The sequence below is a fragment of the Sorex fumeus genome, unplaced genomic scaffold (assembly GCF_029834395.1).
Source record: "Sorex fumeus unplaced genomic scaffold, SorFum_2.1 ptg000054l, whole genome shotgun sequence".
Lineage (NCBI taxonomy): Eukaryota > Metazoa > Chordata > Mammalia > Eulipotyphla > Soricidae > Sorex > Sorex fumeus.
Genome location: NW_026606111.1, coordinates 4,050,247 through 4,075,288, shown reverse-complemented (window position 1 = coordinate 4,075,288; position 25,042 = coordinate 4,050,247).

Below are 25,042 nucleotides of genomic sequence, written 5' to 3'. Positions count from 1 at the left end.
GCTCAGGGATCAGTTCTGGAGGACAATTCATATAGGGTCCTGGGGATCAAACCTTGGACAGCTGTGTGCAAGGCAAGAGCCTTACCCACTCTACTATCTTTCTTCCCCCTCCCTTTAAATTTTCTTATTTCTTTTTACTCAGTAAATTTTGCAATTGTAAGTTTTGCCTATTTAATGTAGACTTTAAAATATATTAGCACAGGACTTTCATAACAGGGAAGATATAATAATTATCTTAATGAGATCTGTAGCACTGTCCTTGCATTGTTCATCGATTTGCTCAAGTGGGCACCAGTAACGTCTCCACTGTGAGACTTGTTGTTACTGTTTTTGGCATATAGAATACTCCATAGGGAGCTTGCCAGGCTTTGCCGTGCGGTTGGGATACTCTCGGGAGCTTGCTGGGCTCTCCACAAGGGACAAAGGCTTTGGGAAATACTGTGTCACTCTCTTCCAGGAGCTTTGTTTTATAGTCTCTGGATCTCCACTGTTCATGAGATTACTTGGTGCAGGGTGGGTGTGGGGCAGTCTGTGGGTGTGACTGCCAAGCTACTGGAAAATGGGGGATCTGGGTGAAGGAGGCCCAGATCTGATCCGAGCAGGCTTGATGATCTCAGGAAATCTCAGCCACGGGTTCTGCATACCTGGGTTCCTCTGCTGATTCCTTCATACTTCAGGCTCGTCTGAGAGTGTGGAGAGTTTCCTGGAGCATGGCTGTGGCTGTGTTCTGGAGGTTTTCGGCTATCAGGGTTCAGCTTGGGACGGGGAAGGAAACTCAACCTGGCCCCCTCCGAAGGGCCCCAGTGAAGACAGCCTGGAGCAGAGGCAGAAGATTCTCATACATGATAAATACATAAAAGAACAAGAACAAGTCAGGGTCAAAACAATTGTACGCTGGATGAGATAATTGCCTTGCACAAAGATGACCCACATTCTATAACCTGACACATCATTAGATATCCCAAGCCCTACCAAGTGTGATCACAGCCAGGTATGGCACAAAAAAACAAAGAAAAAAAAAAGAAAAGAAGAGAGACTGTATCCAATGGCAATAATCCCCTGGACTTGGACAGCAAAACCGAAATTGTTAAATGGAGGGGAGATATTCGGTTAAAGGAAACAAAGTGGTGGATTAGAAGTTACATAGTCAGTGGTGGAGGATCTTTGGCACTTTGGTAGTGTAGAGTAGCTTTAGACAGTAATGTACACCAGAAGCGCTAACATTAACTACTATAACCATGTTACCTTATTTTTTTAAAAGCTTAAGATGAGTTTTTTAGTCCCTAGGTCTAGATATATGCAGAGAGCAATATAATCAGCTTTCTATTGAATTCCATGTTGAATATTTGAATAAATGTTACAGCATTTGAAGAGACAGTTTGATTCTACCACAAATGACATGAAGTCGTAGAGCTCTCTTATTCCTGCTGCTGACTGAAAAGCTTACCAAATGCCCATGTCAGTCATGAAAAAAAAATGGTGGTACACAGGCAATAAAGTGTTATGCAAGGGTTAATGCATGATTTATAAAGTAAACAGTGGCCACTTCTCTAGCCACCTTCCACCCAAGATAGTGCGGAATAATATAAAGCCTTCAGCAGGAACTACAGCTATAAAACTCAGATGAGAATTCCTAGAAACTTCCAACTGCAGAATCCATCCCTGGCAAAAATTACTTCAAACACTATGTTTCCTGAGAGAAAACACTATAATTACTGTCCAAAGACACATTTGATTAAGAAGTTATTGAACATCACTGCTGCTATTACTATAATAAAAAGGTAACAGATTAAGAAAAAAAGTAAAAATAAGTCCAATTGGGTGCCAGGGAGATATTTCTTTTTCTGGTTTTTTTTTTCCCTATGTGAGGCAGGGTTCCCAGCCTGTTTTCTGTGGAAGAGCAGCATTCCTCCTCAAGTGTAACAATGGCTGACTCCAGCTGGAGAGTAGGTATGATAATTCTTAAAATTCAGGTTATGAAAGTGAGAGGTGATAACGGTGATCTTATCAGTATTATATTTGTTAATATGTTCTGTGTTCCTCCTGTTGTAATATGTACTACACAATATAGCTATCATAACAGTGATTTTTTGTCTTTAATTGCTTCTAAATTTTTAAATTTTTTCTTTTATCATTCTTGTTTTTTCTCTCTTACTGAAAAGTTGTTTGGGAGCCCACATCACTCTTGAAAACTATGATGTGCAGCATAACAGACCATTTGTTAACATCTGGGATTTGTTTTTAAACTGTCAAAGAAAATGGCAATTTTGAATAAGGGTGAGGTTTGCTATTCAAAACTCACTGACAATCCACTTCATTCAGTGTTTTACTGAACTATTATGCTTTTTACTGAACTATTATGCTTTACTGAACTATTATGTTAAATTTTAAGTGATTTAATTAAAAATATTTAAAACTGCTTTAACAAAGGACAAGGTATCATTCTCAAAAATTGCTGTGGATACTAATGTGACTTTCTGTGCTGTAGATACTAATGTGACTTTCTGTGAACACATCAGAACATTCTTCTGAAATGTTCAAGGATATTCACAACAGAAGATGCTTCCAATGATCTAGCAAGGGAGAGACCAAGGTGCCTTTAACCCTAATTAACTACTTAATTCTGTCTTTGAGAACCAGTTTAATTTTCTATCTATAAATTTATCATCAATCTACACTCTATATGATTTCAGATTTTTAGCTAAATAACTCTACTTGATGTGATTGTTACCATTTATACTACCATAGATTCAGTGCCACTTTACCACTAGAAATACCTCCATACCTCTCAAATATTCTCTCCTTTCTCTTTAATTATCACAATAATTCTCATCATTCTAAAGATTTGATTCTGTTGTTTTTTGCTTTGCCAGTTCATTTACTTGAGATATTTACAATTCCCATAAGAGATAAACCATCTACCAATTGCTTTCACTTATTTCATATAGCATAATCATCTCAAATCTCATCCTTTTGGTTCCAGAAGGCTCAATCTCATCTTTTACCAGGAAGAGTAGTATTTCACTGGTTATATGTACCACAATTTCTCTATCTAGTTACCTGTCAATGGGCATTTAAGTTGACTACATATTTTATATGTGGTGAATAGAGATGCTATACATTTCAAATTAAGTGATTTCAAATTAAGTGATTTCATATCCTTCAGATAAATGCCTAGGACTGGTACTGTTGTGTCATGCTTTTTTCCAAAATTTTATTTTAGTTTTTGGATCATACCCAACTGTACTCAGGGCTTATTCTTAACTCTGCACTCAGGACCACTCACAGTGGGTTCAGGGGACCATGTGTGGTGCCAGGGATCAGTCCAGGTCCATCTGCATGGCAAGAGCCCTACCCACTGTACTATAACTTCAGTCCACACTTTAAAAGGAATCTCTTGTAAATCTTCTGTAAATTGTTCACTAATTCACATTCCAAGAGTGTTCCCTTTCTTTCTAATCTCTTTCAATATTTGCTGTTTCCAATTGTTTTGACATAGCCTGTTATAACGAGTGTGACATTAAATCTGTTATGATTTTGATTTACATTTACCTAGTACTGGTGGTGTTGAACACTTTCCATGTGTCTCTGAGACATCTGTATGTCTTCTTTGGAGATGTGTTCATTCAGGTATTTTGCACATTATTTTATTAAGTTGTTTGTTTTTAAGTTGTTGAGTAATTCTTTACATAACTTGAATATAAACACCTTCAAGTAACAGGTACAAATATCTCCTTCCAATTGCTAGTCAAGTTTGTGTGTATAGTAGTAGTTAATTTTTATGTATAAACAATTTTCAACTTGATATAGTTTCAGTGGTTTATTCTTTTTTTTTCTTCTTTTGCTTTTTGGGTCACACCTGGCGATGCACAGGGTTATTACTGGCTCTGCACTCAGGAATTATTCCTGATAGTGCTAGGGGGACGATATGGGATCATGGGAATCAAACTCAAGTTGGCTGCGTGCAAGACAAACACCCTACCCGCTGTGCTATCATTCCCGACCCTCAGTGGCTTAATCTTGTTTTTGTTCCTGGCACAGCAGATAGGGCATTTGCCTTGCATGCGGTCGACCCAGGTTCGATTCCCAGCATCCCATATGGTCCCCTGAGCATGCCAGGAGTAATTCCTGAGTGCAGAGCCAGGAGTAACCCCTGTGCATTGCTAGGTGTGACCCAAAAAGCAAAAAAGAAGGAAAATTTATTATTCAAAATTGTGTCTGTGAGGCATGGCAACAGAACTTGAATTCAGGGGGATCATTTTCATCTGTATATCTCTTTTTCTTCAGGCCAGCTTCTTTCTATGTGTTGACCCCTCCGTTCTTACTATAAATACCTTCCATGTGACTTGGAAATACAGTGACAACATCTGTAGTGTTCATTTATTTATTTATTTTTGTTTATTTCAATATCCTAGAGATAGATGTCTCTCTTTCCTAGAAGCAGTGGAAAACTCTGAACTCTTGTGTGTCTGTAAGGAGTTGCATGGCTGCTCTGATTGGATGCAGTTTCTCTGTCACAAAGCACAGCTATGACATAATGACATAATGATAATAGCAACCCAGGAAACCTCATCCCCCAATGAAAAAGAGTGAGACTGTTGTCAAAGGGGAAAATAATGCTGGGCAGGTACAAGCAGCAAATATCAACCAAGATATGTTAATAACATAGCTTATCCTCCAATTTATTACACAGCATTTGGCTCAATAAAAATAAGATGGTTTGTGGTTAATCCCAACATAAGAAGTTTTGTAAATTGTACTATAACAAGGGGCTGGAGCGATAGCACAGAGGGTAGGGCATTTGCCTTGCACGCAGCTGACCCAGGTTCGATTCCTCTGTCCCTCTTGGAGTGCCCGGCAAGCTACTGAGAGTATCCTGCCCTCACGGCAAAGCCTGGCAAGTTACCCGTGCGGTATCCGGTATGCCAAAAACAGTAACAACAACTCTCACAATGGAGTCATTACTAGTGCCCACTCAAGCAAATCAATGAACAATGGGAGGACAGTGCTACAGTGCTACTATAACAAGATTGTTTATCTAAGTTCGCCTGAAAGTCAGTTTTTGGGAACTTGGAACAAACTTCCCTAGAGAGATAATATACTTATCTGTCAGTGTGTCATGCTGGTCCATAAAAAGAGTATATGTATTTATACTATTATTAAAAACATATGTAATAAAGTCTACCATAATATCACTTAAAATAATGAACATGAGGAACTGGAGAGATAGTACAGTGGGTAAAGCTTGCATGAAGCTGACCTGGATTCTATTATGTACTTGCAGGAAAAGTAATTGTGCAAAATAGGGAGCTATGAAAAAATAAATAAACACAAGTTCCTGAAAGCTTAACCAGAGGTGTGGAGTAGTTGGTAAGAGAAGGCTTGACAAGATTTCTACTCAGCACTAGTGGCAATGGGTGTCAGGGAAAAAGTTGCAAGTCAAGTTAAACATAGGATGGATTTTACAAAGTGTTGAGATCCAAAAGGAAATTTCCTTTCTCTAGTTGGGAGTCATTGCCTGGAAACCAAACTACACCTGAGATAGTGACTAGTAGAGGCAGAAAGACCAATCCAAATAGAAAAGATAAAGTAGTGAGTCAAAGAAGAAGCCAGATTGGGCAACATATGCAAAGGAATGTAGGAGAGCAGGAGTGGGAGAGAGTAGGAGGTCAGTTGTTTCTGGATATTTTTGGGTTGTAAAGATCTAAGTTATACTAACAGAGCTGCCTCTTCATTACAGAAAATCTGCTTCCCCTGACTGAATCTTGGGTTGATTTTGGAAGAGAAGGGTCTTGGAAGAGGAACCGGTAAGTGAGAAGATAGCAATAGGGAAAACTGGCAGCTGCTTCTAAAACAAACCACATTTCACTTCTTGACATACTTTTGATGAGCTTTTCTTGCCAAGCAAAGATGCATCTCAACTGAGAGTCTGTATTTTTTTCATTTTATTGTTTAGTAGTTTTCCTACTCTTTCGTCTGTTTACCGTTTCTTTTATTAAAGAACACGATACTCAAATGTTCCTTCCCCACACTTCTGTTAGAAATATAATTCTTTTGAAATTTCTAAAATTTTGTTATTTGTGCAGGTAGAGTAATAAGTTAGGGTATAGGATATTACTCTTAATGATATTCTTAATGATACTAACTCCTGCGTGGCCCTGGAATGATCAGGACCTTCATAGGTAGAAGCCAAGATGTAACCGGAGGCATGTTTTGCTTTGCTCAAAGAACATTTTGATAAATCAAATAAGTTTGGAAGCCTGTCTCCTAAACTTTATTTTTATATTCACCATCTTTTCCTATACTTTTTATAAATAAATGAAAGCTTCATTTATATATCAATGGTCTTCATATATAAATAACTAAAAGGAGATTTTATTCAGTTTGTTTTAGAGGCAATCCAGGCAGCATTCATAAGCATTTTCTCCCAAATCAAGGCAGTCTCAGTGGTTCAGGAGGGATAAACAGGCTGGGCGAGAGCATCAAATTCTACTAAGGAAAATGAATATTAAGGCAAGAAAATTCTATAATATTGTTAATAAAATCAATGCCCTTGGTGAAGGCATAAGATAATATAATGTATATTCTTTGTACAAATGATTTTGCTCACTCGGTCTGTTCACATTTGTCACAAAGCAGGCAATATTACTATCTATCTGTCTAAAATTGAAGTCACACTCTGGAGAAAAGTGGAAGACATAGGCCTAACATAATTATCTGTGAATATACACTAAGTTTCAGTGGAACATAAATTAGTAATATCTCATGGGAAGGAATCAGCCATTATTCTAAAGCACAATTATTTTGAAGAACCAACTGGCCCATTAATATGAATCGACTTTAATTTTAAGCCATCTGATGAGAGATGACTTATCTTTTCCCCAGGTGTATTTGAATTCTTTAGAATATTTAAATAATTGGATATAACATTAAGCAGAAGAAAGTTCCATTTTAATAACTAAAAATGAATACTATCATTACTCTTTGGTACTTTAAAATTAAATACCGCCTGGAAAATATTCTCAATGTGACAGACCAAGCATATTCTTGTAAATCTCCCCATAGTATTTCTTTAAGTAGCAACCAGCTTACAATATTGTAAAAATACTCTTCTTTTTCCTGGACCTTAAACTTCTATGTTTCACAAGAGTTTACCAAATTTCTAATACTATTTTGTATTCTTATTCAATTTAGTAATTTCCTTTTGTATCTGTCTATCACCTAATAGCTTAGATGATAATGTCATAAAATTTTTTCATAAGGTAGTATATTCTTTAAGACCAGACTCAAAATTTTGTTATGATAAATAATATAACATCATCTTCAGTGTACTGTAAGGAATATTTTACTTGACTGTGGTTCAAAGATTTATCTAAAAGTGATGCTCCGAGTTAAGGCACTCAAGAAAATTGATTTCGGCATTCTGAATACAGTAAAGGTTATTCTGATCTTAATCATCAGAGTATTTACTTTCATAGACTACTGTAGGTGGTTATTTCAACATTTTAGCAAAACACTATGAAAATATTTCCTTCAAACTATATATTATCACATGAAAATTATGATTTTACTCTTAAATTCTATTTAGTGTAGGAAGAATTTTTTTAATTGAAAAATTCTAGTAAAATTCAGGTGGAGAGGAAGGCCCCATCTCTGTGGTTGATGTGAGAGGAGAAAGAGTCCAAGCTATTCCACCCAACACAGGAATAGAACCTAGCCACAAAGGAAAATTATTTAAAAGAGAATTGCAGACTTATCTCCACCTCATTCATATAATTTTCAGGAGCATCTCAAGACATAATGATACTTAAATTGCATATCTTTCTTTCTCTTTCAGAAAACTATATAAACAAAGATCAAAAACCAATGTACACATCTCAGAAAGTGCAAATTCAGTGAAAGAAAAACCACAATTCCACAAGACATGTTTATGTAAACCAAATTACCTGAGACCAGCAAGACTAAATGGGCAGCAACAGGTATATCAGTTGCTTTTTATTTTTCTCTTCTATACATTGCTTTATGGAAGGAATTTGCCATGTATAGTCCACAGTAAAGGAACAGGAAGAGATTATCCATGTCATTCAATATTAGCAAGAATATAAATTATTTATGATTCTTCTGCTTGGAATATTTATCTACTGTGCCCATTTATTTACAAATGAGTTAAGTAAGTTATCTATTGATATGCCTAGAAACTCAAAGATTGTTATTTTAGTGCTGGGGAGAGAGTTCAAAGGCTCTGCATTCAGGAGGTTCAATCTCCGTCACTGCCAAGAGCAATTCCCAAGCACAGAACTGGGAGTAGCCTCTGAGTATTCCATATTCTGATGTAGCTCCTGTATATACATACTTAATAATATATATTCCTAATTTGGATTATAATTCAAAATTGTCACTGTGTTGCTATTCAGTTGGTTCAAATTTGGTCATTTAAATCTTTTTCAGTTTCAAGTCCCTGCTGTTGGCTAGCCCTCTTCCTAGAAACCCATAACTTTGGACTAACTAGGAGAATTTGATGATTCTAAACTGGGGAACAAGATACAGAGTACCATGACAGCACTCCTCAAAAATGTTGAGATCACTAAAGATAGAAATTTTCACGAAATTATGAAAGTCCAGAAGAGCCTAAGGATATATCTTAACTGAAAGCAGTGCAGTGTTCCGGATGGAACAGAAAAGAGGTGTGAGGTGAAAACAAAGCAACATTTAATGAAATGTAGACTGCAGGAAATAGTGATGTGTTTATATTTTCTTCTGTTATGATAAATCTATCATGCTAAAATAAGATGCTACTAACAATGAAGACTTGGAAACTGTATTGTGTTTGCAGCTTTCCTATAAATCTAAAAGTGTTTTAAAATAATGTCATTGCATAAGAAAAATATATTATAACTAAGATAAATCTTTAAAAAGAGAGAATAGGGCTGAGGTCATAGTACAGGGCTCAGGAGAATGCTTTCAATACTTTGAACCCTGGTTAAATCCCAGTACCACATTGTCTTTGAGTACTGCCAGGAAGCTCCAGAGCACTTACCGTAATATCATATTCTCAGCACCTAGTATTGAATTTATGGCCATGCAAATAGAATATTGCTGGGAATACCCCTACTTTCCACTGAGAGTTTCTTGGAAGACCCTCCTTCCACATAAACAAAGAAATTGAGGGCTTTATTAATGAAGAGGAATTTTGAATTTACTTAGAAGAAAAAACAAGGAAAAATAAGATATAAATAATTCAGTTCAAGAAATTTGGAAAATCAAAAGAAAAATAAAGAAAATAAAAGGTACATACTTATTTTTAAGCCAAAAGGACACATTTTACAATGACAAAATATGTTTAAATAAAAATTTCCATAAAACAGAACTGAAATTTTGGAAAATTAAGTCAATAAAGAATAGAAACAACCCAAAAGTCAAATAACAGATATGAGAAAAGGGGCATAACACAAATACAGAGTAGATTAGAAACTAAAAGAATACTTAGTTTTTTTACATAAGCTGATTAATTATGAAATAAAAATAATCAGTGATGACATAACATTAAGATCAAAGGAAAACAAAATTATCTCTTCAAATTGTTGAGATAAAATAATTTCCAATTTAGAACTTTCTACTTTATTAAATTAGAATTCTAGAATGAGGGTAGGGGCCTGCCTTACTCATAGCAAGTTCACATGAGAGTAAAGTACTGGCTCTGTACATGTCTAATCCCAGTTCAATCCTCAACACTGCATATGTGGTATTACAAATATTACCAGGAGTGATCTCTGAGCACAGAGGCAGGAGTAGATTTCTGTATATCTCTGGGAGTGGCCCAACACTCCCAACCCCCCCCAAAAAAAAGAATGAGGGTGACATCAAACTTCAGGGGGGGAGGAAATGAAAATAAAAAGTGTGTATTATATGATATTGTAATTTAACATATGCATTTGCTACATTAGTCTAATCAAAAGCCTAGTCACCTGAGAAGATAGCTGATATTATTTCTATCTTTTATATTTTGTGGAGAACAATTGTGTGTTCCAGTATGTAGTCTATCTAAAAGAATGCCCAATGTGTACTCATGAAGACTGTGTACCCAGATTTGGGGGGACGGGGATGAAGAGCCCAATATATGCCTATTAGGCTCGTCTCTGCCCATATCTTCTAATTCTTCCTTTTTGGGGGGAGAGCACCCAACAAGTGCTCAGAAGATCCACAGGCCATACCAGACATTCTCATTCAATCTTTTCCATTGGTTCCTGGCAAGGGCCTGAGGATGTGATGCTGCTCAGACCCTGCAGATTCTAAGAATATTCTGTCCACCCTGGCAGTGCTGGGGGCCTCTTGGGTCACATCTGGAAGTGCTCCAGGGGCCTTCAGGGCTGCACCTGGCAGTACTCAGTAGACCAGGTGGTAATAAGAATAGATCCTAGGTCATGCATCCAATCCCCCAACTTGGCCCCATTTCCTCCTTTAAGGTCAATGGTCCCTTATTGAGTTTATCTAGATGGTCTATGCAGCAATGAGTGTGAAAATTTCCTACTATGGATCGATCTGGAGAGGAAATTGCTGAGTGAAACAAGATGAGGTACAAACACAAAATGATCTCTCCTTTGTGGAATCTAGGAAAACATAGTGGGGGGAACCACAAATGGCCCCAGGCAACAAAATCTGAGAAGTGGACCACAAAAAAGCTTATCATGGTGGGAAGATGGGGTGGGGGAAGATAGCGAGGGTAGTGGGAAAGGTGTGGGTTGAGGGGACCAGAAGATGTGATATTGGAACATGGTATGCATGAAATCCTATTATTATTAGTATTGTAAATCACAGTGCCTAAGATTTTAAATAAAGCTCCCAGAAGAGAGCAACACAGAATGTCCTAGCTTCATGCCAGCCTGCCTTCACAGAACAACTTGGAGGGGGGCAGTTTGAGTTTCCCTCTCCACCCCAGCAGAACTCCAGCAGTCAAAAACCTCCAGACCATAACCACGCAGCCATGCTCAAAACCACTCTCCACAGGCTTGTAGGATCCTCACCAGTGAGGAAACCTGCAGAAAAACCCAAGTTTGTAGGACCTGTGACTGAGATCTCCAAGTTTGCTTGGAACAGGACTGGGCTTTCTCCCCCCAGCTCACCAGTTTTCCAGTAGCTTGGCAGTCACCCATAAACTGCCTCCAGTGCACCCTATAATCTCACCAGAATCCACGGTATAGAGACTATGAAGTAAAGCTCCCTCGGCCATGGCACCAGAGGCACTTGACCTAATCCAAAGCCCGGAAGCTTGCAGCAGAAATGTGAATGGACTATGCATTAAACTATGGTCTCTTCCGCCTCCCCCCCACCCCACCCAGCAGCACAGTGGCCGCCGCCTAAGTTTATTGGAAAGCCAGGTATAAGCCTATAGTGACGGGGCAACTGCAGCCTCATGGGATGGAGGGCTGAACTGGCTCGTCCTTCATGCCCTACCAAGGACATGAGTTGCCCCCCACAAGTGGCTCTTCGGCACAACCATGGCACCAGATGCACAGAAACCAATCTCAAAATTATCCGGCTCTTGGCAGAAATCCCTCCAGTCTTAACTAGTAAAATATCCAAAATCCAAAATCGCGCGGCCATGACATCATATGGTTTTCATAACCAGCAATAGAAAACAAATTATTTCACAATGGCTTTTCAGCAGTTCTGATTGTTGGGGGGAAATTCCAAACAATAATGGTGCATCTTTTATGGAAATAATGACTGTAACCCAAGTAGAGAGTAGAAATCATCTGCCTCACAGGCATCGGGAGGGGTGAGAGGGGGGTATATTGGGGTTCTTGGTGGTGAGAAATAATTAGTGGTGAAGGGAAGCGTGTTTGATTGTTGTATGACCGAGACTTAAACCTGAAAGCTTTGTAACTTTTCTCATGGTGATTCAATAAATAAATTTAACAAAAGAAGAAGAAGAAGAAGAAGAAGAAGAAGAAGAAGAAGAAGAAGAAGAAGAAGAAGAAGAAGAAGAAGAAGAAGAAGAAGAAGAAGAAAAAGAAAGAAAGAAAGAAAGAAAGAAAGAAAGAAAGAAAGAAAGAAAGAAAGAAAGAAATCTCCCAGAAGAGAGCGATATAGATCGTATCGTCCTGGAGCACATGACCTCTTATACTCTAGCTCACTGATGTACCAAAAGTAGCACATATTTGTTTGGGTTTAACATACATGTTTATAATCTCTTATACAAGGGCTTAAATGACTCTGGGATGAAATAGAACAACCTTCACACACTTTCCTTTTATGGTGGTAGAAAGGTGCACAGTAGTGGGATTGGTGTTTAAATATTAACTGTAATTAACCATTGTGAACAACTTTATAAAAATAAAATAAAATTTAAAAATAATAAATAAAATATTAAAAATTAGTATTAAAATAAAAAGTTCATCTTCCATAAATTTACTTTTTATTTTAAAATTTAATGATCAAGAGAAACTTTTTTATAAAATATTGCATGGAAATTTAGGTATTGTGTTAATGCTCTGGTTTTACTACTGGTCTCCAGTGTCCTTTCTGACACCAAGATTTATTGGAATCTGTATAATAGCAGAAGGTGCTCGGGAATAGAGATGAGGAGACGCTTCTGAGAAATTCTGTCAGACTGTGTAAGTCAACCTGGAGTCATGATCTATGCACAGTCCTCTGAATACTGCTGCCGAATGAACCTAATAACCTTGGTCATGGGTCAGTGATCCATATGTACAATTTGGTGACATCTTCCTCTAATATAAAAGTAAACCCTCAATTGGCAGGAATTTAAGTTATTGAGCTGTTGTACCAAGATCTGCTTAGTTAAGTAGTGATTAATTATATTAATAAGGAAAAATTAGAGTTCATGGGAGTTGCAGAGAATAAAAGAACTTTGAATTTATTTGATACAATGTAGTTAAGTTTTTCTGTGTGATTGAATCATGAGTGTTTTTGCTAATCTCTTAATTTATAATAAGTGGTTAGAAAAATTATCTGGACATGGATGTACATAATGCAAAGATGTTCACATCACACTGCAGTTGTACATAGTCTAGTCCCTTCATATTTATCACGATCACAACCAACTTGTTGTTCTTCGATTGCCTTGAGCAGGCCCCAGTAACATCTCCTTCATCCTAGCCCTGAGATTTTTTAAAAAGTGCCATATTCAAGGCTCTTTCAGGGTTAGGAGAATGAGACCCATCATTGTTACTGGTATTTGGCATATTGGGTACGCCACGGGGAGTTTGCCAGACTCTGCCATGTGGGCAGGTTACATTCGGTAGCCTGCCAGTTTGTCCAAAGTAGGAATGAGATAATAAGATGTCGCATGGCCGCGAATGGAGGATCTGGGTGGAGGATGCTCAGCCCCGATCCGAGCAGGCTCCCTCACGGTTCAAGTGCTCCCTCCCCAAGCTCAGTCGAAGAGGATGACCTTCCCCGAATAGAAACAGGCCTGTCTTCGGTCTGGGTATAACTGTACTCCCCTGCTAGAACCTCCAAACAAGCTCTCAAGAGAGGCTTCAGGTAGTTCGGAAACAGACAAAAAACTCTGATTACATTTCAACACAGGAGCCAATGATATGAACAAGTTGAAACCAGGAGAGATAAAGGTCAGCACAGCTGCCGGCTCGCGACCCTGGGACCTCCATCTTTCCCTGCAGGACCCCAGGTGTCCCCCGAGATGCCTGAAGAGAAGCAGTTTTGAGCGTCTGCCCTGCCCTCTTCACTCCTGACCGCGGCACCCATCTCATCCCAAACCCAGGGTTCTGTAGAGGCGTGGCCTCCTCAAAAGTGGGTATGGCCTCAAAGGTGGGCATGGCTTAATTTCCTGCGGGCCAACGCTGACGCGGCCGCAGGTTGTTTTCCCATACTAAGGAACCTAGTCCCCAAGGAATCTAGTTCCCAACCTACTCAGCAATATGAAGAAACAAAGAAAATTCCCACCACAAGGGGAGAACAACGAAAACAATCTAGAATATTCCGTCAATACAGCTCACCTAAGGGACCTCTCTGACATAGAATTCAGATACAAAGTCATGAAGATGTTCAATCAACTCAATGAAACAGTCACACAGACAGCCAGTAACACCACAGAAAAAATCAACAAATTACTAGAAGAAATGAGAGCAGAAATGTCACGATTAAAAGATTCCATAGATGAAATGAGAAACTCAGTTTCTTCTCTTAAAAATAGAATGACCACAGCTGAAGAGAGAATCAGTGAGCTGGAAGATCAGCTGCAACAAGCCAACACGCAACAACAAACAGTGGCAAGGGACCTCAAAATGGCTCTACAGAGAATCAGAGTCCTAGCAGATGATTCCAAGAGGAACAATATTAGAATCATGGGACTACCTGAACCTCAGGGAAACAATCCCAACGAAAAAAACACTGTCAAACAAATCATTGCTGAAAACTTCCCAGAGCTGCACAATGCAGCCATTCAGGTTCAAGGAGCCCGAAGGGTGCCAGCTAAAAGAGACCCCAACAAAAACACTCCAAGACATATCATAGTTAGAATGATCGATACTGCCGATAGAGACACAATACTGCAAGCAGCAAGAGCAAAGAAGGAAATCACATACAAAGGAACATCCCTTAGATTCACAGCAGACCTATCAGAGGAAACCTTACAAGCCCGAAGGCAGTGGCGAGATATAGTCAAAAAACTCACGGAAATGAATGCTTCACCAAGAATACTCTACCCGGCTAAACTCTCCCTCAAAATCGAAGGAACGGTACACTATTTATAGATAAACAGCAGCTCAGGAACTTCATAGACTCAAAACCAAACCTAAAGCAAGGCCTAAAGGGGCTACTATAAGAAAAGACAAACCCTACAACCACAACACACCCGCCAGAAAGATGACACAAAACCCCATAACCATTCTCTCTCTCAATGTCAATGGTCTAAATTCACCAGTTAAGAGACACAGAGTGGCAAAATGGATACAGAGACAGAACCCAACATTCTGCTGCCTACAAGAAACTCACCTCAACAGCCAGAGCAAACACAGACTCAAAGTCAAAGGATGGAAAACAATCCTGCAAGCACACAACTCCCTCAAAAAAGCTGGGGTGGCCATACTAGTGTCCGACAACATTAATTTCAACTTGAAAAAAATTAGAAGGGACAGTGAAGGCTATTTTCTCTTCATCGAGGGATACGTACAACAGGAAGAAATCACACTCTTAAATGTATACGCACCTAATGAGGGAACAGCTAAATATTTAAAACAACTGCTAACAGATTTTAAGGAGGACATCACTACCAACACAATAGTACTTGGAGACTTCAACATCGCCTTATCACCTCTGGATAGATCAACAAGAACAAAACCCAGCAAGGAATTATTGGCTTTGAAAGAAGTAATAGAAGAGAAAGGGCTTATGGACTTATACAGGGCTTTACACCCCAAAAAGAAAGAATACACATTCTTCTCCAGGGCGCACGGAACATTTTCCAAAATAGACCATGTGCTAGGACACAAAACATACCTCAACAGAATCAAGAAGATAGAAATAGTATCAGCTATCTTTTCAGACCATGATGCACTGAGGATAGAAGTGAATCACACAAAGACACGGAGAACCAAATCAAACACCTGGAAATTAAACAACTCGATGCTGAATAATGAGTGAGTCAGGAACGAAGTCAAGGAGGAAATCAAAAGATACCTGGAAACAAATGAGAATGAAGACACAAACTACCAGAACTTATTGGATGCAGCGAAAGCTGTATTAAGGGGAAAATTTATAGCTCTGCAAGCATATCTTAAGTCGATAGAAACGAATTACATAAACAATTTGACCTCACAGCTCAAGACCTTAGAAAAGGATCAACAGAAAGAGCCTAAATCAGGCAGAAGGAAAGAGATCATAAAACTTAGAGCAGAAATCAACGACATGGAAAACAAAGAAACAATCCGAAAGATCAATGAAACCAAGAGCTGGTTCTTCGAGAAAATAAATAAGATAGATAAAACACTAGCAACACTCACAAAGAAACAGAGAGAGAGAACCCTAATAAATCGAATCAGAAATAAGAATGGGGATATCACAACAGAAACTAAAGAAATTCAAGAGATCATCAGAGACTACTTTGAAAGTCTGTATGCCACGAAACACGAGAACCTGGAAGAAATGGATAAATTCCTGGATTCCTACCATCTCCCAAAGCTGAATCAAGAAGATATAAAGTACCTGAATAGACCTATTCACATCAAGGAAATTGAAACTGTAATCAAAAGTCTTCCCAAAAACAAAAGCCCAGGCCCAGACGGATTTACTAGCGAATTTTTCCAAACATTTAAAGAGGACATATTGCCAATTCTTCTCAAGCTTTTCCAGGAAATTGAAAAAACAGAAACTCTCCCAAACAGCTTCTATGAAGGCCATATCTCTCTAATACCAAAAGGAAACAAAGACACCGCAAGAAAAGAAAACTACAGGCCAATATCCCTGATGAACACGGATGCGAAGATTCTCAACAAAATACTAGCCAATAGAATACAATAACTCATCAAAAAGATCATACATCATGACCAAGTGGGATTCATCCCAGGGATGCAAGGATGGTTCAACATTCGGAAATCAATCAACATAATCCATCATATCAACAAAATAAAAGATAAAAATCATATGATCATATCAATAGATGCAGAGAAAGCTTTTGACAAGATCCAGCACCCATTCATGATGAAAACCCTTGCCAAAATGGGGATAGAGGGGACTTTCCTCAATATAGTTAAAGCCATCTACCACAAACCTACAGCAAACATCATCCCCAATGGGGAAAAACTGAGACCCTTCCCCCTAAGGTCAGGGAGGAGACAAGGATGCCCACTCTCTCCACTACTGTTCAGTATAGTACTGGAAGTACTTGCAATAGCGATTAGGCAAGAAAAAGATATTAAGGGCATCCAGATAGGGAAAGAAGAAATTAAGCTCTCACTATTCGCAGATGACATGATACTATACTTAGAGAACCCTAAAACCTCTACCAAGAAACTCCTAGAAACAACAGGCTTGTATAGTAAAGTGACAGGCTATAAAATCAACACCCAAAAATCCATGGCTTTCCTATACGCAAATAGTGAAAGAGAAGAAAGTGACATCAAGAAAACAATCCCATTCACAATTGTGCCCCAGAAAATCAAGTATCTAGGAATCAGCTTAACTAAGGAAATAAAGGACCTGTACAAAGAAAACTACAAAATGCTACTTCAGGAAATAAAAGAGGACACGAGGAAATGGAAAAATATCCCCGGTTCATGGTTGGGGAGAATCAACATCATCAAAATGTCAATACTTCCCAAAACACTGTACAAATTCAATGCAATCCCTATAAGGATACCCATGACATTCTTCAAAGAAATGGAGCAAATACTCCTGAAATTTTTATGGAACAATAAGCCCCCACGAATAGCTAAAGCAATTCTTGGGAAAAAGAAAATCCCTAACTTCAAACTCTACTACAAGGCAGTAATAATTAAAACAGCATGGTACTGGAACAAAAGCAGAGCTGCAGACCAATGGAACAGAGTTGAATATACTGACATTTCCTCCCAAACATATAATCATCTAATCTTTGATAAGGGGGCAAGAAAAGTGAAATGGAGCAGAGAAAGCCTCTTCAATAAACTGTGCTGGCAAAATTGGACGGCTACATGCAAAAAAGTGGGCTCAGATCTCTGCCTAACACCATGCACAAAAGTAAGATCAAAATGGATTTATGACCTCAACATCAGACCAGAGTCCATAATGTTTATTGAAGACAAAGTCGGCAAAACTCTGCATGATATTGAAGCTATTGGTATCTTCAAAGATGTCACGCCACTGGCCGAGCAAGTGAAAACAGAGATAGACAAATGGGACTATCTTAAACTAAGAAGCTTCTGCACCTCAAAAGAAACAGTGACCAAAATACAAAGACAGCCTACAGAATGGGAAAGGATATTCACCAAGTACACATCCGACAAGGGGTTGATATCAAGGATATACAAGGTACTGGTTAAACTCCACAAGAAGAAATCACCCAACCCCATCAAAAATTGGGGTGAGGAAATGAACAGAAACTTTCGCAAAGAAGAAATTCGAATGGCAAAAAGGCACATGAGAAAATGCTCTACATCATTAATCATCAGAGAGATGCAGATCAAAACCACAATGAGATATCATTTCACACCACAGAGACTGGCCCACATCCACAAGAACAAAAGCAACCAACGCTGGTGCGGATGTGGCGAGAAAGGGACCCTCCTTCACTGTTGGTGGGAATGCCGGCTGGTCCAACCCTTTTGGAAAACAGTATGGACGACTCTCAAAAAATTAGAATTTGATCTGCCATTTGACCCAGCTATAGCTCTCCTGGGAATATATCCCAGAGAGGCAAAAAGGTATAGTCGAAGTGACATCTGCAATTGTTTGTTCATTGCAGCACTCTTTACAATAGCCAGAATCTGGAAAAAACCTGAGTGCCCAAGAGCAGATGACTGGTTAAAGAAACTTTGGTACATTTACACAGTGGAGTACTATGTAGCTGTTAGAAAAGATGAAGTTATGAAATTTACATACAAGTGGTACTACATGGAAAGTATCATGTTAAGCGAAATGAGTCAGAAAGAGCGGGATAGACACAGAAAGATTGCATTCATCTGGGGAACATAAAGCAACAAAAAGGGAGACTAACACCCAGGAATGGCTGAGATTAGTACCAGGAATTTTGTTCCATGAATGGAAGGCCAGCCACACGTTCTAGGTGAAAAGGAAGCTCAGATAGAGAAGAGAGCACCAAATGAAGGGTGTTGTGAGGACCCTCCCAGGGTGGGAGAAGCATGCTAAAAGTAGTCTATAGACCAAACATGATTGCCACTCAATGCCTCTCTTGCAAAACACAGTACCGAAAAGAAGAGAGAGAGAGCAAGGGGGAATACCCTGCCACAGAGGCAGGATGGGACGGGGGGGCTGGGGGCTGGGGGGGATGCTGGGACCCGTGGTGATGAATGATGGGCACTGGTGGAGGGATGCGCACTTGATCATTGTATAACTGAAACCCAAGCACAAAATTTGTAAGCCTATAACTGTACCTCATGGTGTTTCATTAATAAAAAAAGAAAAAAAATACTTATTTAGCTTTGGTATTATGATAGTTGTGGAAAAATAGAATGTTTTAGAAAGTTTTCCCTTTGCTTCTATCCTCTGAAGTAGTTTGTAAAAAATTGGTATAAATTCATAAATGTTAAATAAAAATCACCAGTGGGGAAAAAGAAAAGAAAGAGAGGGACAGACATAGAAAGACTGCACTCATCTGGGGAATATAAAGTAACAGAATGGGAGATAAACACACAAGAATAGCTGAGATAAGTACCAGGAGGTCTGCTCCACGGCTTAGAAGCTGGCAGCACATGCTGGAGGAAAAGGTAGCTCAGATAGAGAAGGGAACACCAAGGAAAGGGTGTTTGGAGGATTCACTTGGGATGCGAGATGCGTGCTGAAAGTAGACTATAGACCAAACATGATGGCCACTCAATACCTCTATTGCAAACCACAATACCCTAAAGGAAAGAGAGAGCAAAAGGAAATGTCCTGCCACAGAGACGGGGCGGGATGGGGGAAGATGAACGGGAGAGTGGTGTGGGAGGGCTACTGGGATCATTGGTGGTGGATAGTGGGCACTGGTTGAGGGATGGGTCATTGTATAACTGAAACCCAAGCACGAAACTTGGGGCAAAGTTTACCAAGAAAGTAAACAGCCAAAAATTAGGTATGTGGGAAACACACCAACAAACCACCTCTGGCTCAGCTATAGAATTGGAGGAATGGCCTCTCTGGTTCCTGATCGAACTGCTTAACAGGCATGATCCCAGAGACTCAGAAACAAATTGCAAAACCCAGAGGCTTTTGGCAGAAATGTGTTCAGTTCCTGCAGTAGGTTACCAGCACTGGGCCACTCCGGTGGGAATAGGTTTCGTGCCTTGGCCTGCTCCCCCTGGCAGCCCCATGGCTGCCATCCTCTAGAGGACACTAGATAGGTTTGGGCCCGCAGCGACGAGAAACACAGGTCCTCACGGGATGGGAGTGGAGCTGGCCCTTTCCTCCCTGTCCCAACAAGACCCCAAGTCGTCGCCCACGAACAGCATCTCTGGCTCCTGATCAAGATGCTTAATGGCCGTGATCCCAGCGACTCAGAAACAAATCTTGAAACCCAGCGGCTTTGGGCAGAAATGCGTCCAGACCCCCAGTAGGTTACTGTTGCCAGGTCACCCCAGGGGGGAAAGGTTGATGTCCCTCCGCCTGATCCCCCTTGGTGACTCATTGGCCACCATCCTCCAAAGGCCATTGGACAGTCAGGTTTGGGCCCACAGTGATGAGACACTAGGGGCCTCACGGGATGTGGGTGGAGCCAGCCCTTTACTCCCCACCCTAAAAAGTCCCTGAGTGCTGCCCATGAACGGTCTCTCTGGCTTCTGATCAAGCTGTTTAATGGCCATGATTCCAGAAATCCTGAAACAAATCGTGGAACCCAGCGGCTTTTGGCAGAAATGTGTCCAGTCCCTGCAGTAGGTCACCGGCGCTGGGAAACCCCAGGTTGGAATAGGTTTTGTGCCTTGGCCTGTTCTCCCTGGCAGCCCGGTTGCCACCATTCTCCAGAGGCCACTGAACAGTAAGGTTTGGGCCCTCAGTGTTGAGACACTCAGGGTCTCATGGGGTGGATGTGGAGCCTGCTCTTTTCTTCCCTTCCCAACAATACTCTGAGCTGCGCCCACAAATGGCTTCTCTGGCTACTGATCAAGCTGCTTAACGGCCATGATCTCAGAGACTCAGAAATGAATCTTGAAACCCAGCGGCTTTTGGCAGAAATGTGTCCAGACACCGCATTAGGTTACTGTCGCTGAACCACCCCAGGGGTGAAAGGCTGCTGTCCCTCCACCTGCTCCCCCTTGGCAGCTCAGTGGCCACCATCGCCAGAGGCCATTGGATAGTCAGGTTTGAACCAACAGTGACGAGACATGTGGGGCTTCACCGGATGCGGTGGAGCTGGCCCTTTCCTCCCCACCCCAACAGGACTGCTATTTGCTACCCACGAACGGCCTCTCTGGCTCCTGATCAAGCTGCTTAACAGCCATGATTTCAGAGACTCAGAAACAAATCTTGGAACCCAGTGGCTTTTGGCAGAAATGCGTCTGGACCCCGCAGCAGGTTACTGTCATCGGGCCACCCTAGGAGGGAAAGGGTGTTGTCCCTCCACCTGCTGCCCCTAGGCAGCTTGGTGGCTGCCATCCCCTAGAGGCCATTGGACAGTCAGGTTTAGGCCCACAGTGATGAGACACGTGGGGCCTCATGGGATGGGGGTGGAGCCAGCGCTTTCCTCCCTGTCTCAACAAGATCCCGAGTTGCCACCCACTAATGGCCTTTCTGGCTCCTGATCAAGTTGCTTAACAGCCATGATCCAAGAGACTCAGAAACAAATCTCAGAACCCAGCAGGTTTTGGCAGAAATCCCTCCAGATTTAATTGTTAAAATTTCAGAATTTCAAAATCACACGGCCACTACTGCAGCCACGTGACATCATATCTTATTCATAGCCAGCAATAGAAAACAAATTGTCTACTGTTGCCCTTTCAGTAGATATGGGTGTTGGGGTAAAACCCCAAATAATAATGGTGGGTCTGGTTTCAAAATATTGAATGTAATCAAAGTAAAGAGAGAGTAATGTGGAAATCATCTGCCCCACAAGTAGGGGGAGGGTGTGGGATGGGGATATATTGGGGTTTTTCGGGGTGGAGTATGGGCACTGGTGAAAGTATGGGTGTTTCATTGTATGACGGAGACTTAAACCCGAAATCTTTGTAACTGCTCTCACTGTGATTCAATAAATAAAATTAGAAAAAATGAAAGAAAAAGTAAGGTGGATTTCATGCCCAATTTAATCAACTAATCAGTGGCTGAATAAATAGCAGTACTCCTACATTTAAAAAAATGAATGAAATAAATAATTAATATTAATGCATAGAATAGTTATTAATAGTGTAGTTAGTATTCAGAAGTGACAAAAATGTACACAGTGCAAAATGACCCATATACTGTTGTAAGAAAAAAAGTCAGTCTACGAAAGGATAGTGACAATTAAAGATCACACAGTTCAAATGATGATGTCATGCTTGAAGGGACTAAGACTCAGATGGGATTAAGGTCCCTGCTATGTTTACTAGAAGAAAAAAAGAGAGAAAGAGAAAGAAAGAAGGAAAGGAGGGGAGAGTAGGGGAGGGAGTGAGAGAGGGAGGGAGGGAGGGAGGGAGGGAGGGAGGGAGGGAGGGAGGGAAAGAGAGAAAGAAAAAGAAAGAAGAAAAGGAGGGGAGGGGAGGGAGGGAGGGAGGGAGGGAGGGAGGGAGGGATGATGGGAGGGAGGGAGGATGGGAAGGAAAGAGGGAAAGAGAGGAAGAGAAAGAAAAAAGAAGGAAAAATACAAACAGCTCAAAGGTAGATAGGAGTTGAATGGTGATATGACTATTTTAATAGCAAAAAAAGACTGCAGTATAAAATTGGGCTCCATTCCAAGTAAAATAGGAACAAAGGGAGATTAATAGCCCACGATGAAGGGAATTTCGTAGATGGAAATGTTCTAAGAGGAGATACCAATCTGAAAAAAATTGTCGCTGAATAAAACTGAGGATTCCTGCAGATAGGATGTCAGAGTGAACAGAAACGGAAAATGCAGAATGGGAAACTGGGAACAGACAACAAGGGTGATCAGGTATCAAAGACTGGAGAGTCTTGTTTGCTAAAGTGAATTAGCAGGGTCTTGCCGAAATACTGAATTTTTACAAGGAAGGACTTGGGTGGGTTGAGTAAGAAAAGGTTTCAGAAACCTGATTAAAGTTTGGAGAATGAAGAATTCTTTACCAGAACACAGGGTGATTGTAGTAGACCTTAGACAAGTACCTGTATTCTGACACTTAGTACTCTGCTACTTAGTCCTCTGATGGAGGAAGGACATTGCAAGGTGAATAAGAGGTTGAGTATAGAGGGAGCATGTAGAGATGTATGTAAAATAATGCCCTTTGCGTGACTTAAGGATTTTTTTTATGGAGCGACAGCACAGTGGTAGGGTGTTTGCCTTGCACGCAGCCAGCCCGGCTGAGCCAGGTTCGATTCTTGACTCCTGGCTCTGTGCCCAGGGATCACTACTGGTGGTGCTTACCCAGGTTCAATCCTTGGCACTGTATATGGTGGCACATGTGGTACCAGTGATTGAACCTGGGTTGGCTGTATATAAGACAAAATCCTTACCCACTGCACTGTCTTTCCAGCCCATGTAATTGTGTAATCTTGTTTTGTTGGCTTATATAATTGCCTTCTGAAGAGTGTTCACCTAAAGAATTACTTAAATTCAGAAATGAATTCACCTGTAATATCAGGTCTACTAGTGGAAACATAAAATCAGGGTAAAGATATTTGAAAATAATCCTAATAAACCAAGTAAGATAATGTCTATTTTGTGCTCAAGCAAGAGAGATAGTGGAGTATTATGTTTAAAGTCATTGCTCAGTGTCTAGTTGATGGTAGTTTAAACTCAGCTGTTCTGTTATCCTCTGGGGATCACATGTGGTAAGCTTTTATTTTTACCATGTCTTATCTTTGCGGGTGTATTTTTATTCTTTGGCTTCAATGGTGCCCCTCATGAAGATGTGTGAAGACACAAATACTCCCATTTGGGAACACACAGTGCTACATCCTTCTTGGTAGTGCTTTCAGTAAAAATAGTCTCTCTTGATAAACAATACGGATAAAAATGTAAAAGCCTAACAGCCGGTGGCCCCCTTAACAAATAAACATAACAAGTTTTCCATGCTGAAAGACAAATGTGAATTATAAAAGCAGAGAAGTTTGAGCAGGTGAGTTTGAAGATCATTCTCTAATGAAGGTCAAGGGCTGACAGAGGGCAAATGTCAATTGGAGGTCTTTCACTAGAAAAAAAATATACAGCTAATTAGGGTTTGCTAAGTCAGCTGTTTTTCTTACAAAATATAGAGGAAATTCTTTCAATTTACCTCAAGCAATGAGAAGGTTTAATAGTTGGTTTGAGAGACAGCAGTGGTTAATAGAGATTTACCAGTACTAATATTAGTCCTTAGCAGAACTAGAATTTTAAGTCCCAGAGACTCCTGGGATCCAAGGAACAGAAGTTAAACTAGACTCCGTAATTAATGTCCACTTCTGCATCACTCATCACCTCCAATCAACCTTAACTTTTTTTTTCATGATAAATGATTATAGTTTCTGTTTCTCTTAAGCATGCACCATCAAAACTTTTCCAAAACTCTCTTTTATTTTCTGTTTTAAATGATAAAATCCTCATCTGCAACCCAACTTTTCTACTAAAATTTCGCAGAGGAAGAATCAAATTGGTCTGGGTTATCTTATCTGGGGATCCATACCAAGGGTGGTGGGTCATTTATGAGCTGGCAGACCTTAGGCAACACCTATCTCAGCTAAAATGGCTATGATCACAGAAAGAATCTATACCAGTCACAAAATGCAAAAATCACAATGGTCTGAGGAGTTTGGGGCAGAGAACAATACCCTTAGATAGTATGATCTACACTATCACTAGAGGCATGTCTAGTACAGAAACATTTAGGAGACTAAATGGCCTGTGCTTATCTGCCTCTTGAAATTAAGAAGAGAAAAAGATCTGTACTAGTACTTAAGTCCTTGAACAATATTAGTTTCAATTGTACAGATCCATTTATCTGTGAATTTTCTTGTAAGTAGATAATGAAAACTTAATGTTATCCATATATGCTGTACTTGTATTTTCTCTTTGTTATTATTTTCTTAACATTCTCATTTCTTCATCATGCCTTTTTTAAATAAAAAATACAATATATGATACATAAACATTTAACTGTTCACAGGTAGTTTTGTTTTATTTAATTTGATTTTTCCTTTTTGGGTCAGACTCAGCTATGCACAGGGATTATTCCTGGTTCTGCATTTAGAAATTACTCCTGTCGGTGCTCGGGGAACCATATGGGATGCTGGGAATCGAACCCTG